Here is a 15,953-nt window from a genome sequence, read left to right on the forward strand (position 1 = left end):
AAAGCACGTATTTCTGTATACAAAGAACAGCCAAAGAGAACATGATTAATATTTTCGATTTCCTCCGAGCCACAAGGACAGTATCTGTGTTCGTAAGGGATCTTTTTAAATCTGCCCTCCAGGACTGCTGATGGTAAGATGTTAAACCTTGCTGACATGAAAGCTCTTCTGAATTTCGGGACATTCAAATTCTCAAAATATTTCGCATATTTGCCAGGTCTACTGGATTCCCTAACAGGATGTAAAGTTAGTTGGCTTATATGAGTCTGGAAATCAATATCCTCGATGCGTTGAGAAATCACAGATTTTGCTTTATCATAGCCTAGTAGAGTTATTTCAGATAGTGAGAGTCCAAGAGATAAGAGTTTCAAGGTCAGTGTCTCCTTCCAGGGAGACAAAAAGGAGTCTGTTAGAATTAATGGCACTAAACCGATCGGAACAAAAAACATTTTGAGCCATATATTTAATTTGCATATCCATACACGCGCCTCAACAGATAGCATCCCTGTTTCTAGACGGAGAATGGGATTCAAAACACAATTTGGGGCACGTAAAATTGTTCTTAAAATTTTTGCTTGAACTGCCTCGAAGGTTGTAAAGCTACTGAAAGTACAAATCTCAGAACCGTATAATAGTTGTGCTAAGATATTAATAACAAAGACTTGGAGAGCTGCTGGAATGTATTGGCCTCCCTTATTATAATAGAAAGAACATAGAGCTTTAATACTTCTTTGTGTATCCCCTAAATAAAACACAAAAACCTATTTCAAATGCCTCTGACGGACTGTTTGATTCAGGACCTGCTAGAGCTGGGCGGGATCCAGAGGTCACTGTTGCCCCAGTAAAACTATCTCGATCTATTGAGCTATGTACCAAATTCCCCTAAAAGCATAGCGCTTGCGGGTGTCCTCCCCAGACTCCAGCATTTTGGGTAACAAAGGGCCTCTGGAATCAACCATGGAGCTAAGCAAGCTCAGGATGGAAAAGAAACATTAGAGAAAAAGCAGGTTTTGTGTCCCCCTTTCTTCCCTTCATAGATATTACTCATAACTGATCATAGAATCATAGAATCGTAGAGTTGGAAGAGGCCACAAGGGTCATTCAGTCCAACCCCTTGCCATTCAGGAACTCTCAATCAAAGCATCCCCGAAAGATGGTGATCCAGTCTCTGTTTAAAGACCTCCAAGAAGGGAGACTCCACTACACTCCAAAGAAAGAATGTGTTCCACTATCAAACAGCCCTTACTGTCAGGAAGTTGCTTTGATTCTATAATTCTAAAGTGGAAACAAAGCACTCTGACAGTGAATGATGAAAGGGCCCTCAGTCTTCACAGGAAGGGCAATGGATTCAGGTTCCTTACCCACAAAGGCCACATTCTCATAATTCTCCATCATCACAGAACTGTACGTAAGTTTCTGCTTCTTTGTCAACAGTTTCCATTCCTCCTCGGTGAAATATACTGCTACATCCGCAAAGGTCACCTGCAATAGAAAATAGCCTTATCCAGAGAGTAACTAAGCAAAAGGGGAGGAAAGCACATGGTGCATCGCAAATATTATTTCAACACTTCAGAATTCAGTCCAGGAAATAAACTTTAAATTCTGCAAGAAAGCAAAAAGCTACAGCCTTTGAGATCCAGTTTGTCTCGAATCCTTTCAATATAATATACAATATAATAAACAATATAATAAACAATATAATTTAGACCATTTCTGAGATATTATTGATTGATTGGGATACTGCTTACCCCAACACGTAAAGTACATTTAGTCACCAAGGAATTATAGTGAATTTAGCCATATCTCTCCTAATTTCAAAAACAGTTCTGGGGAGTACTCTGGGCTTGAGGGCCACTGGGCCCATCCCCAATTTAGGTTCAGAGAAATTCTTCCATATCCCTCAGCATTTCACAGATGGGGAAAGCAAGACATATGTGGACAAGCAACACCAGAAGGGGTTCAAGATGGCCAATGTTGTTAATGACGAAGATCGCACAAGTGAGGAAGGGCACAGTAGATTGCTTTAGCTTCCGCCTCCTGGCAAGGGCAAGACTCTGCCCCTTTCTCTCCTCCCCTCTCCCTCTTTTGAGTTGATGCGCTGCACATGTCTTTTGAACTTGGAACACATTTTGCAGTAACTGAAGTGAACTAAGGAGAAGAGGGAAAGGGGAGCAGGAGATAGAAATGGGTCATTTTCAAAGCCCCTGAAAAAATGAGGTGACAGAGGATTAAGCAGGATTCCCTCTGCCAAACTGGGACAGTTGTTCTCCACTTGCTTTCATGAGCTGACCCAGCAGTGACCCAGATGAAACTAATAATCAGGATGGCAATTTACCAAAGAGTTGTTGCACCTCGGCAGCCTCTTCTTCTTGGAGCTCAACTCCCTCTGCTTGACCTCTATGTCAGCCATCAGGTAGGCAGGGGGTTCCTGGTGGGCCTGCGCTTTGGTCACTTCCAGCAAAAGATACTGCAAAGCAGTGTACAAGGGGTCCAAGATGAAGTTCCTGAGAAAAGAGACCAGGGTTAGGCTTGGTTTGGAAAGAAACCCTGCAGCACTCAAAGTCACAAAGATCGGCATCCTGCTGGTGATATACACAGGTGACATATGCCTCCTTTGGCCCAATTGACAGGTGGGCATCACTTCCTCCCTCTGCACCAAATAAAGCCCCTTGGACCTAGCATAGACTCACAGCAGCTCCCCTACACAACAGTTACTCCATACCTTGTTAGATTAGCTGGGGATCAGGGGATGGGAAATTGGAAAAGGCCCTGGTTATGTCCCCATAGCTAGATGTGAAATGAGGGCATCACCTGCTGAAACCTGCAGAGGTCCCCAGTGGCCCTCACAGGAAAATGTCTTCGTTTTGCTTCTGGCTATAGAAACACAGCTGAATGCATCTCCAATACCTTTCACCCAACACTCCCACCAGGCATGGAATGGTCATGCGGGATGGCTTCCACAACTCTATGGTAATACCTGGGTCATTGAATGGCCAGTTGCAGCCTGATTCCACCTGGAGCAACACTGGAGCATAGAAGGTTCTGCTGGGTCAGGCATGTCTGGCCTGGTGGCCCCTCATTCTCCCAGTGGCCAAACCAGTTGCCGTCCATCCCCCAGAGAGGCCCCCAGTCAGGCAGGGCAGGAAAGGATCTCTCTCTTCTCTGGTTGCCACCCTTCCATGGGATCCAGCCCTCCTCCCCAATTCCCATGGCAGCCTTCTGCATGCAGAGAAGTCACAATTCAGAGAGTGTCTTTGCCCATGTAGAGATTGCCTATTTTCCACACTATTGCCTGGCCATGTTGGCTTGGGAATGTCCTGTTCTAGCCACATAGATTCATAGAATCATAGAATCGTAGAGTCGGAAGAGACCCCAAGGGCCATCCAGTCTAACCCCATTGTGCCATGCAGGAACTCTCAATCAAAGCATCCCCGACAAATGGCCATCCAGCCTCTGCTTGAAGACCAAGGAAAGAGACTCGACTGCACTCCGAGGAAGGAGTCTGTTCCATGTCGAACAGCCCTTACTGTCAGGAAGTTTCTCCTAATGTTGAGGTGGAATCTCTATTCCTGGAGCTTGCATCCATTGTTCCGGGTTCTAGTCTCTGGAGCAGCAGAAAACAAGCTTGCTCCCTCCTCAATATGACATCCCTTCAAAAATTTAAACAGATCTATCATATCACCTCTTAACCTTCTCTTCTCTAGGCTGAACATCTCCACCTCTCTAAGTCATTCCTCATAAGGCATGGTTTCCAGACCCTTCACCATTTTAGTCGCCCTCTATGATTCTATGATTTGTATCCCAGGTGGAGAAATTACAGCCCCTGGGCTGAATAAGACCTGTATTTCTTCAATGATCTGATCAATGGTTTCCCCTCATTAAGCCCCCTTCCCCATTTAGACACTGGTGAAAATAATCATTTCATTTTTACAAATGAGACAAATCTCTGAGCTTAACTGCTGTGTTTGTAATATAATGATATAATAATAATACATTTATTTATATACCGCCTTTCCAAAAAGATCAAAGCAGTTTACAAATTGACAATTACAAAATTTGTGTGTTTGTGTGTGTCAGTCATAGCAGTTGCGTGAAGTATGCACCTCCTCCTTCTGTTTGCTAAAGCCACACAGAAATTGAGGCATGTACATTTGTGTGCATTGTTTCTGAACAGATCTATTGTCAAAATCACAATTTCTTCACTTTTCCTTGTATATTTTTTAAAAAGATGCACACTGCTGAATATGTTGCACTTATACAACAAAAACCTATAAATGTTTATGAGTGAAGATTGCATCCTGGATTATGCTCATTTTTGGGAAGTGAAGACCTATGTAAATTCATTTTATAAACCCAGTGAAACAAATACCTCACAAAGCCCTAGTAAACAACATGTACACACAGTCCCCACACAAAGGACTCACTGGTGCATTGTGTGTCTGGGGTCTGGAATCTCACTTCAAACTTCTGGGAAGACAATGCTGCCACAGACTGAATTGGGGGCTTTATTCCTCCAAAGCAAGGTCTCACTCTCTCAGCTGCAACCCTTCCATACAATCCTGGACTGAAGCATTTTAACAAAGGTCCTCTTCCAGCTCCAGGAATAAAGTCCTACCTTCAGTACAAAGACCCTGATTCCTGCAGCCCCAGAAAGGGCTCTTCCGTAGTCCTTTATGGCCGGAGCTTTCCTGGGTCAGAGGCCCTCTCCTCAGTCGTCGGGCTGCTCTGAGTGCGAATGAGGAGGAGGTCCACAGGGCTGAGGGAGGGAAGGCAATGGGGAAAGGTCAGTGCCAATGGCCATGGAGGGCAGAAGGTGACAATGCCTAGGAAACTCCTCTGAGTCCCAGCCATTCTAGGAATGAGTGTCAGGAGTGAGTCCAGGGGGCTGAGGGGTCTCCTTTCCCAAAGGGGGAGGCAAGGACCGGTGGACCCTCACAGTCACAAGCAGCACAAAGTTTCTTCCAGAACACAAAATGGCTGCCTCTGCCTCAGCACCTGGCAGTTTGAGGCCTTCAGGGAACCCAAAATGGAGGATGAAAGGGCCCCAAAGTCAGAAGGGACTCCAAACAGGATTTCTGAACCTAAACAACACAGAAAGGTTTTCCTGATGGCACCCGATGGCTGTGAGAACACAAAAAGTCCCCAAACAGGATTTCCAAACCTTAACAACACCTAAACATTTTCCTGATGCTATTGAAAGGAGGACCCTGATCCCCTCCTTAATTACAATCAATAGTGAAAGATATTAATATTAATATCAAGAGTGCCCATCGTCCACAACCCAGCTCAGGTCTTGACCGCTCAGGGAGGCCAGTCCAGCTGCAGGTGGCCCTACATCTGTCCATCCTCCTTTCCCTCTTCATTCCTCCTCGTTTCCCCGGCATCAGCCCCTTTCCCAAGAAGGCTTCATCCGCACTATAGAAATAAGGCAATTTGACACCATTTTAACCGCTCATTCCTATGGAATCCTGGGATTTTACCTTTGGACCCTTAGCCTTCTCTGCCAGAGAGCTCTGGTGCCACAACAAACTACAAATCCCAGGATTCCACAGGATGGAAGCAGGAGAGTTAACACACTTTAGAACTGGATTATTTCTATATTGCAGATAAAGCCTGGGTCGGATGTAAAAGTCTAATTATTATCCTGTTAAAAACGGTTTTGCTTTTTTAAAATATAAGCAGTTTGTTTTTCTGTCTAATCCTTATTCTTGTTGTTCTTGTTTGTTTCCTTCTTGGTAATCTGAGTTATTCTGGTCTGTCTCCTTCCTTCTTCCCTGAAAATATCTTAATAAGGAAACTGGGGAGACTCTTAAAACCTCCCAGAGGAGCCACTTTTGGCTTTTTGGGGGGACTAGCTTCCTCTTAGGAGCCAAAGCCCAATGTTTGTGAAGAAGAAGAATAAGGCTTGTATTAAAACTATGCTCCCCATTTCTGATCCCTTTTAAAACCCATGTTCCCCAGAAGAAGCAGAGCTCTGAAATAAGAAAACCCTCTCAGAAAAGAGACACACTTCCTTCCTTTTGGTCCAAGGAGCCTGGCCTCCTTCTGACTCTGGAGCCTCAGGAGAGAAAGAGAAGCCTCTGTTCAACTGAGACTCAGAGAAGGTTCTGGAACAATTTTCTCCACAGTCACAAGTAGCACAAAATGGCCGCTAGAACACAAAATGGCTGCCAGAAAACAAGGAGGCAGGGGCTGAGATTCTAGCCAATCAGGGCCAGGGATGGTGGGATGGACAGGAATTCCAGCCAATCAGAGCCAGAGACTGTGGGAGGCACAGGGAAGCCAGCCAATCAGGGCCAAGGATTGTGGGAGGGACTGGGATTCAAGCCAATCAGGGCCAGGGATCGATGGATGGACTGAGATTCCAGCTAATCAGGGCCAGGGATGGTGGGAGGGACTGAGATTCCAGCCAATCAGGGACAAGGATGGTGGGAGGGACTGTCCTTGCATTATGGTGTCTTTATCTTTTGCACATTCAGTTTGAGCTTTTCTTGCTTCTCTGTGCCAGATCCTTCATCTCATCCTTCATCTTGTAATTCTGTCACATTCACACATAACACACCTACCCACCATGCTATGTCTTCCTGTATGGCAGGGTCTTGAACTAGATGGCGCTTGTGGTGCCTTACAGAGCCAGAATCCTATAAATCCATGCTTTGTCATCCTGTGTGTCGGGGGTTGGACTGCATGGGTCCTGTGGTCCTTTCTTATTCTAGAATTCTATATATATTAAAAAAAAAACAACTACAACAACAACACAACACAACACAACAACATAGATAGATGCGTCATATCTATCTCACCTTCCTGTCCCCTCCCAACCTAAAGGACCTGAGGGTCTCTCCAACCGTGCCACAAACCCTGTCGCTGCTCCTGTGCAATGCCAGGTCTATTAACAACAAGTCCCACATCCTCCATGACCTTCTGGAGGACTCTAGGTGTGACCTGGCTTGCATTACCGAGACCTGGCTGGGGCCTGAAGGGGATGCTGTGTGGGCTCAGGCCCTGCCTGCCGGGTACTCGGTGAAGGACCAGCGCAGGTTAGGTGGGCGGGGGGGGGGTGTGGCCTTGGTGCATAGGAACACCGTGTCCCTCACCCGGAACCACGTCCGACAGACCTCCTATATTGAGTGTGTTTACCTGACCCTAAAAGCTAGGGACAGTCTAGGGATTCTGTTGGTGTATCGGCCACCCCGTGCATTAGCGGACTCCCTTAACGAGCTGACACAGTTGGTCGCTGAGCTGATGTTGGAGACGCCCAGGCTTCTTGTCCTGGGTGACTTCAACATCTCCCTCACGGCCAGCTATGTTCCATCCGGTGCGGCTCGGGAATTCATGGAGACCATGACGGCCATGGGCCTGTCCCAGCTGATACAGGGTCCTACGCATTGTGCGGGTAACACACTCGATTTGGTCTTCTGTACGGACGCGGAAAATCCGTGGGTGGAAATTGTTAAGATTTCCCCCGTGTCATGGACGGATCATTTCCTGGTAGAGGTGAAAATCAAGGCTTCTACCCGTATCCCTCCCGGGGGTGGTGGACCAGTTAGGATGGTCCACCCTCGAAGGCTGATGGAACCTCAGAGGTTCCAAGAAGCCTTAGAGGGGCTCACGGTTGGAAATGACGGCGACTCTGTTGATGCCCTTACCGGTATCTGGAATACCGGTCTTTCTGGGGCTATACACAGAATCGCTCCCAAGCGTCCTCTCAGGCCCGCTTCCAATCGTAAGCCCTGGTATACGGAAGATCTCCGGGCGAGGAAGCGGGTCCTGCGACGACTAGAGTACCGTTGGCGGAAACACCTACGCTTAAACGACAAGACTCTCCTAGACCGCTTGTTGAAGGACTATGGAGAGGCAATACGAGCAACTAAGAATTCGTTCTATGGTGCTCGTATTGCGTCCGCGGAGTCACGTCCGGCAGAGTTGTTCAGGGTGGTCAGGGAGCTAACTCAGCTCCCTCCTGCCCCGAACCAGATCCTTGAACCTTCGAAGGCCTGCTGCGACCTTTTCAATGACTTTTTCGTGGATAAAACTTCTCGTATAAGCGAAGGTCTGAACGCCGATGTTAATGCAGAGCCTAGGGTAGAAGTGTCCAGAGCCTCCGTGGACTGTGTTACACTGGATCAGTTTGAGTTGGTGAGTACCGAGGATGTGGACAAGATCCTCGGAAGTGTTCGGAAAACGACCTGCTCTCTTGATCCCTGCCCCTCGTGGTTAGCGGCCCAGGGGGGACCGGTAGTAACAACATTGCTACACCGGATAATCAACACCTCTTTGAGGGATGGGCAGTTTCCATCGGATCTAAAATTGGCCACCGTAAGACCGATCCTAAAAAAGCCCTCCCTCGACCCCCTGGTACATAATAATTATCGGCCTGTTTCGCTGCTACCATTTTTGGGGAAGGTGATTGAGAGGGCGGTTGCGATCCAGCTTCAGGCGGTCTTGGATGAAACTGATTATCTGGATCCATTTCAAACTGGCTTCCGGGCGGGTCACGGGGTTGAGACGGCCATGGTCGCCTTGGTCGATGATCTCCGTCTGAGCATCGACGGGGGTAGCGTGTCCCTGTTGGTGCTCTTGGACATCTCAGCGGCTTTCGATACCATAGACCATGGTATCCTTCTGGGGCGCCTGGCAGAGGTTGGGATCGGGGGCACTGTGCTCCAGTGGTTCCGGTCCTACCTCTCTGGGAGGTCCCAGATGGTGCAGCTGGGAGACGTGTGCTCCAGTGAGCGGGCCCTTAAAACTGGGGTCCCTCAAGGAGCCATTCTGTCTCCCATGCTATTTAACATTTACATGAAACCGCTGGGAGAGATCATCCGGAGACATGGGGCGCGGGGTTATCAGTACGCTGATGACACCCAGATTATTTTCTCTATGTCTCCGACTCATGCAGTGACCGGGGATGGCGTCTCTTCTCTCGTGGCCTGTCTGGAGTCAGTAATGGACTGGATGAGGAAAAACCGACTCAAACTAAATCCAGAGAAAACGGAGGTACTAGTGATAGGTTCCCCCGGTCCGGGAATGACGGTGATTCCACCTGTCCTGAACGGGGTCACGCTCCCCGTGAAGGACTCCGTGCGCAGTCTGGGAGTGCTTCTTGATTCGTCGCTTCATCTGACTGCTCAGGTGAATGCGACGGTCAAGAGCGCCTGTCATCAGCTTCGGCTGATCCGCCAGCTGCGCCCATACCTGGACCGGAGGGACCTAGAAACTGTTGTACATGCCCTGGTAACTTCGAGATTGGACTTCTGCAATGTACTCTACATGGGGCAACCCTTATACCAAACTCGGAAGCTCCAATTGGTACAGAATATGGCAGCCCGGCTGGTCACTGGTGCGAACAGGACCAGCCATATAACACCTATACTTAAAGATCTTCATTGGCTGCCTATACGCTTCCGAGCTCAATATAAGGCGTTGGTTATCACCTATAAAGCCCTAAATGGCTTGGGCCCAGGATTCCTGAAGGACCGCCTCTCCCCGTACAATCCGCCTCGCACCCTCAGAACATCTGGGCAGCAATTGCTGAAGGTGCCAGGGGCTAGGCTAGTTTCTACCTCTAGAAGAGCCTTTTCCACAGCTGCCCCTGCCCTCTGGAACACGCTGCCCACTGAGCTCCGCTCATCTACTACCCTGGCCCAATTTAGGAAGGACCTCAAGACCTTCCTATTTAAGCAGGCATTCCCCGACTAAACATCCTGCGGGCCTCCCTCCTCTTCCGTGGCCATGAGGATGGGCTAATGGGGCTTTTTATTGTTTTTATTGTTTTTGTATTGGTATTGATGCTGTCGTTGTGTTTTTAATCTGTGTTTGTGCTTTGTTTGCATTTGGAAGCCGCCCTGATCTTTTTGGAAGGGCGGGATATAAATAAAGTATTTATTTTATTATTTATACAAAAATCAATAACTTTATGAACAGACAACCCTTAAAAACAAAATCACAAGGGCTTTCTCTTATTACCAATGCATTGAAAATATTTTTCTTGTAATACTTCTTAACAAATAGAGTGTTAGTTCACTGCTGGCATTTATGTGGTTTCTCTCCTGCATGGACTCTCTGATGTATCATTATGTATGACTTCAAAGAGAAATATTTCCCACATTGCTGGCAATTGTATGGCTTCTCTCCTGTGTGGATTCTCTGATGTTTCACTAGGCTTGACTTCTGAGAGAAATATTTCCCACAATGCTGGCATCTGAATGGCTTCTCTCCTGTGTGGATTCTCAAATGTGTCACTAGGTTTGAATTCTAAGAAAAACATTTCCCACAATGCTGGCATTTGTATGGCTTCTCTCCTGTGTGGATTCTCTGATGTTTCACTAGGTGTGCCTTCTGAGAGAAACCTTTCCCACAATGCTGGCATTTGTATGGCTTCTCTCCTGTGTGGACTCTCTGATGTGTCACTAGGTTTGACTTTAAAGGAAAACCTTTCCCACAATGCTGGCATTTGTATGGCTTCTCTCCTGTGTGAATTCTCTGATGTTTCACTAGGTATGACCTTGAAGAAAAACATTTCTCACAATGCTGGCATCTGTGTGGCTTCTCTCCTGTGTGGACTCTCTGATGTGTCACTAGGTTGGGCTTCTGAGAAAAACCTTTCCTACAATGCTGGCATTTGAATGGCTTCTCTCCTGTGTGGACTCTCTGATGTATCAGGAGGTTTGACTTCTGAGAGAAACCTTTCCCACAATGCTGGCATTTGAATGGCTTCACTCCTGTGTGGAGTCTCAGATGTGTCACTAGGTTTGACTTTAAAGGAAAACCTTTCCCACAATGTTGGCATTTGAATGGCTTCTCTCCTGTGTGGACTCTTCGATGCATGACAAGGACTGGCTTATAGGCAAAACATTTCCCACAATGCTGGCATTTGTGTGGCTTCTCTCCTGTGTGGACTCTCTGATGTGCCAATAGGTGTGATTTCGAAGAAAAACATTTCCCACAATGCTGGCATTTGTATGGCTTCTCTCCTGTGTGGATTCTCAGATGAATCAGGAGGCTTGATGTCTGAGAAAAACCTTTCCCACAACCCTGGCATTTGTATGGCTTCTCTCCTGTGTGGACTCTCTGATGTTTCACTAGGTCTGACTTCTGAGAAAAACCTTTCCCACAACCCTGGCATTTGTATGGCTTCTCTCCTGTGTGGACTCTCTGATGTATCACTAGGTCTGACTTCTGAGAAAAACATTTCCCACAATGCTGGCATTTGTGTGGCTTCTCTCCTGTGTGGACTCTCTGATGTGTCACTAGGTTGGGCTTCTGAGAAAAACCTTTCCTACAATGCTGGCATTTGAATGGCTTCTCTCCTGTGTGGAGTCTCAGATGTGTCACTAGGTTTGACTTTAAAGGAAAACCTTTCCCACAATGCTGGCATTTGAATGGCTTCTCTCCTGTGTGGATTCTCAGATGTATCAGGAGGTTTGACTTCTGAGAAAAACATTTCCCACAACGCTGGCATTTGTATGGCTTCTCTCCTGTGTGGCCTCTCTGATGTCTCACTAGGTGTGCCTGCTGAGAAAAACATTTCCCACAATGCTGGCATTTGTGTGGCTTCTCTCCTGTGTGGACTCTCTGATGTCTCACAAGGTCTGACTTTGAAGGAAAACCTTTCCCACAGTGCTGGCATTTATGTGGCCTCTCACATGTATGGACTCTCTCAAGACTGACATGTTCTTCTGAAAAAAAAAAAAAGAACAATGACACACAAGACTGACTCTCTGAATCAAGAGAGGAATGTGTTACCCCAAGATTTAGCCACCTGTTAACCCTTCCCTATTTGATATAAAATTAATAAAGTTGGAGTGGGTGCCCTGAATTTAGCATTTTTGCAGGTATGGATCCCTACTCATAGGAGGTAGCAAAGAAGAGATTGTAGGAGAACCTGCCTTGAGAAAATGAGTGGATTTAGCTGCATGATCCATTTATGTCTGTAGAGGTTGAAGGGATTATGGCTAAGGAATGGGACTGGAAGGAAATAGTCAGAAAAAGGCTCTGAGAATCAGTGTGCTAATCCCTTTTGTCTGAGGTACTTGCACCAATAATAATGATGATGCTGATGATTTATTTATAGCCTGCCCAATCACAAGGAATCCGGGTGGGTTACAACAATAAAAATAAAGAGAATAAAATAAAATACAAAAATAAATACAATACAGTAAAATAAAACAGAGCGACGTGAGTTACAGTAAAATTCACAGTTAGGCCTGATGGAAATTGGGCCTGTCTTTTTCACTCCCTCCCAGGTCTGATGATGACAGTTGGGGCGGAGGGAGGGCTCTTCTTTTTGAGGCCAGAATATAATTTTAATTTAATTTAATTTAATTCTCCTCATTAATTTAAGAGAAGAAGTGATGGACAGAGTGAAGGAAGTCACAGTAAATGGGGAGAGCTTAAACCAAGCCCTCATTGCATTAAATTTGGTTTCAGACCATTCTTTCCTCACCCAGGAAACATTCTAAAGCAATTTAAACCTTTTCGTACCCTCAGTTTCTGCCACTAAGCAACAATTACAGCATAAATATCTGCTCCTAGTGGCTGTTCTTCAGCCTCAGTCCAGTTGCAGGCAGACACTCTGCTCCCTATTGCATGGGGTAAGAAAGCCAGGGTACCTTTCCCAAAGAGAATTTTAATTTGGGCTATGTCCGGGTCCAATCTTATGTAAATCACTGCTGAATCTATTGGCCAAATCCATCCCAGATGTAGCCTGGGTCCGAGGCATGCTCAGGCATCCCCCTTCTTTTTTAAGTGGAAGCTTCCAACACTAAAAAAATGGCCGCTGAAGTGCTGTGGGGATTTGGGCTGAATCCAGGATGGATTTGGCTGGTGGATTCAGCGGAGATTCACATATGATAGGACCCGGATGCAGCCCGAATCAGAATTCAGTTCAGAAAAGTTAAGCTGGCTTTTTTATCCCATGCGATAGGATCCTCTGTCGGTTTACATGGCTAAGCACCTCAATACACTCTCCAACCCGACTTGCCATGGGAGCTACTGACTTCTCTCCCCATTCCGGATTCTCAGCAACTGGGATTGAGATCCATCCAGGCAACATATTACCATTAGCAAAGTCTTACATTTATTCACCACTCCCACCTTTGTTACATAATTCTCTGTGTGCATGTGTGTGCATTTTGCCTTTCAAATGCCTCTGGAGTTCTGTGTGATTGCAGACCTGCTATAGCTTTGCTGGATCCTGAGGTCACTGTTGCCTCAATCAAACTATATCTCCCCTTTGAGCTAAGTATCTAATTCCCCTAAAAGCATAGCACTTGCAGGTGTCTGCCCCAAACTCCAGCATTTCAGGTAAAAGACCCTAAGCAAGCTCAGGTAGGAAAAAGAAACATTAGAGAAAAAGGAATTTTTGTGTTGCCTTTCCTTTCTTCATAGCATTGTTCATAATAGCTAAATGGAAGCCCTTAATATGTCTGAAAACCAGGGTCTGAGCCGGTTCTCACCAGTTCAGTTCTTAAAACCTGTCAGGTTGGTGGCTGCCTCCCAATCCATAAGGCCCCTCTCTTGACCCTTCCCAGAGGTCCTTTCCTGTCCACATACCTCACCTTACTTCCCCTCACCTTCCCACTAGGGCCCTCCGTTCTGGTAGTCAAGCCTGCTGTCCCAGCCCAGGATTTCCTCTGCCCCATCTAGGATTCGCCCCTTCTCACTCGCTGCCCCTCACTCCTGGAACCTTCTTCCCCCGCGAGCAAGAGCCATCACTTCATTAACCAGCTTCAAAACGGAGCTGAAGACCATCCTGTTCAGAGAAGCGTTCCCAGGCATTGCATAATTGTCACTTGCTATTTGATGTTCTTTTCTTGTCTGTTTTATTGAATCATTTCCGGTATTGCTATGTATTTTATATGTATTATCTTAGTAGACAGGCCCCTTAGCCACCACCACTCCCTTCTCCTTCTGTGTCATGTCTTTTTAGATTGTAAGACAGAGGGCAGGGAACCGTCCAATTAAAAAGATTGTATGTACAGCACTGTGTAAATTTACAGCGCTTTATAAATAAAGGTTAATAATAATAATAATAATAATAATAATAATAATAACAACAACAACAACAACAACGAGCTAGGCAATCCTGGCTTTGCTCCTGCTTTCCTTTCCTGGCTCCCAGAGACCTGATCCCCTTCCCTTTCTCCCTCCACTCTCCAACCTTCCCTCTTGCCTATCCGCACTGCTTCAGCTTTCACCTTCAGCATCTCTTTCCTGCCTTTCTGTTTTTCCCATTCCCTCCATCTCTCTATCACAGACACACATCCACAGCATGTGATGCACAAAAGGGACATTCTGAGTCCCATTTGTTGAGAAAGGCAGGATAATCAATATACAAATAAGTCATTGGGAAAGCAAGAGCAAGGGGGCTGGGACCTGGACTCCAATTTTGGTGAGGGTCAAGTGCCAGCCTTAAGGCATCTATAAGACAGGGATGGCCTAATGTTGGGGATGGGGGGATCACACTGGCCCACAGGGGATCTCAGGAGCAACCTAACATTGTATTGTCTGGGGGTGAAATGAAATACTATTTTCTCCTCAGTATCCCACAGCATCCCTTTGGGGAACCAGAGGCCATTTTGCCACTATTGGGCTCTCTCTGAGCCATTGTAGGGCCAAGGGAGGCCTTTTCCCCAAGAAGACTCTCCTGAGCCTGAAAAGCCTGGAAGAAGGGCCAAAAAAGCCAGGAAACTTAGGACCTTTCCAGAAGGGCACCCTAGTACGTACTGTGTACGTACTAGGGTTGCCCAGGGGCATCTTTTTCAGACGCCCCCAACCCTAGTACGCACACAGTACGTACAAAATGGTGGCGCCCATTCTACATGCAGATGGTGATGCCCATTAGGATGTCATGACTGCGCCGCATTCAAACGGAGCGGCATGGACATGACGTCCTGGTGTCATGAAAGGGCGCTTGTGGCGCCCTTTCCATGGCGCAGGAAGGAACTCCATTTTGGAGCTCCTTCGTTCATTTGTGTCGCTGGTGCAGCCTTTAGAGAGCTGCGCCAGCGATACAAAAGAGAAAGGTGCAGAGTGGCCCCTTTCTCCTTTCCACGCCGCTGTTGGGGTGTCTTTGGGGCTTGAAGCCCCAAGGACACTTTTTCCAGGCCACGGCGTGGAAAAGCGGTGGATTGGGGCCTCAGGGCTGCCGCTGTGGCAGCTGAGGCCCTGATCCGTTGATGAAAGGGGCAGGTACAGGCCACCCCAAAGGGGCAGTCTGTAAACCGCCCTACTGAGGGATGTGCTGAGGAGCATTTGGGGGTGAAAAGCATTTATCTCCATAGTTCCTTCCCACAGAATCCTAGAATTGGCAGTTTAGAATGGGATATTTAGAATCCTTAGAAAGTGGAGAGCAATAGTGCCTCACCAAACTACAAATTCCAAGATTACACAGGATATTGTTATGACAATTAAACTACGAGTGAAAGCAGCTTAGGACTCATAGTAGACCACAAGTTGAACATGAGGCAGCTAAAAAGGTCAATATGATCCTAGGCTTTATCAATAAAAGTATAGTGTCTAGATCAAGAGAAGTAATAGTGCCACTCTATTCTGCTTTGGTCAGGCCTCACTTGAAATAACCCTGTGTCTAGTTCTTGGCACCACAATTCAAAAAGGATGTTGAGAATCTGGAGAGTATCCAAAGGAGGGCAACCAAAAAGGTGAAGGAACTGAAAACCATCAAGCCCTATGAGAAGTGGCTTAGGAGCTGGCTATATTTATCCAGGAGAAGAGAAGGTTAAGAGTGGATATAATAGCCCTGTTCAAATATTTGAAGAGATGTCACCTTGATGGATCAAGCTTGCTTTCTCCTATTCCAGAGAAAAGGAGAGGAACAGTGGATGCAAGCCACAGGAAAAGAGATGCCACCTAAAGATTAGGAGGAACTTGCTGACAGTAAGGGCTGTTCGAGAGTGCAATATACTTCCTCTGAACGTGGTGGAGTATCATTA

Source organism: Sceloporus occidentalis, unplaced genomic scaffold (assembly GCF_023333645.1).
Source record: "Sceloporus occidentalis isolate IW3139 unplaced genomic scaffold, rSceOcc1.0.p SCAF_21, whole genome shotgun sequence".
NCBI classification, from domain to species: domain Eukaryota; kingdom Metazoa; phylum Chordata; class Lepidosauria; order Squamata; family Phrynosomatidae; genus Sceloporus; species Sceloporus occidentalis.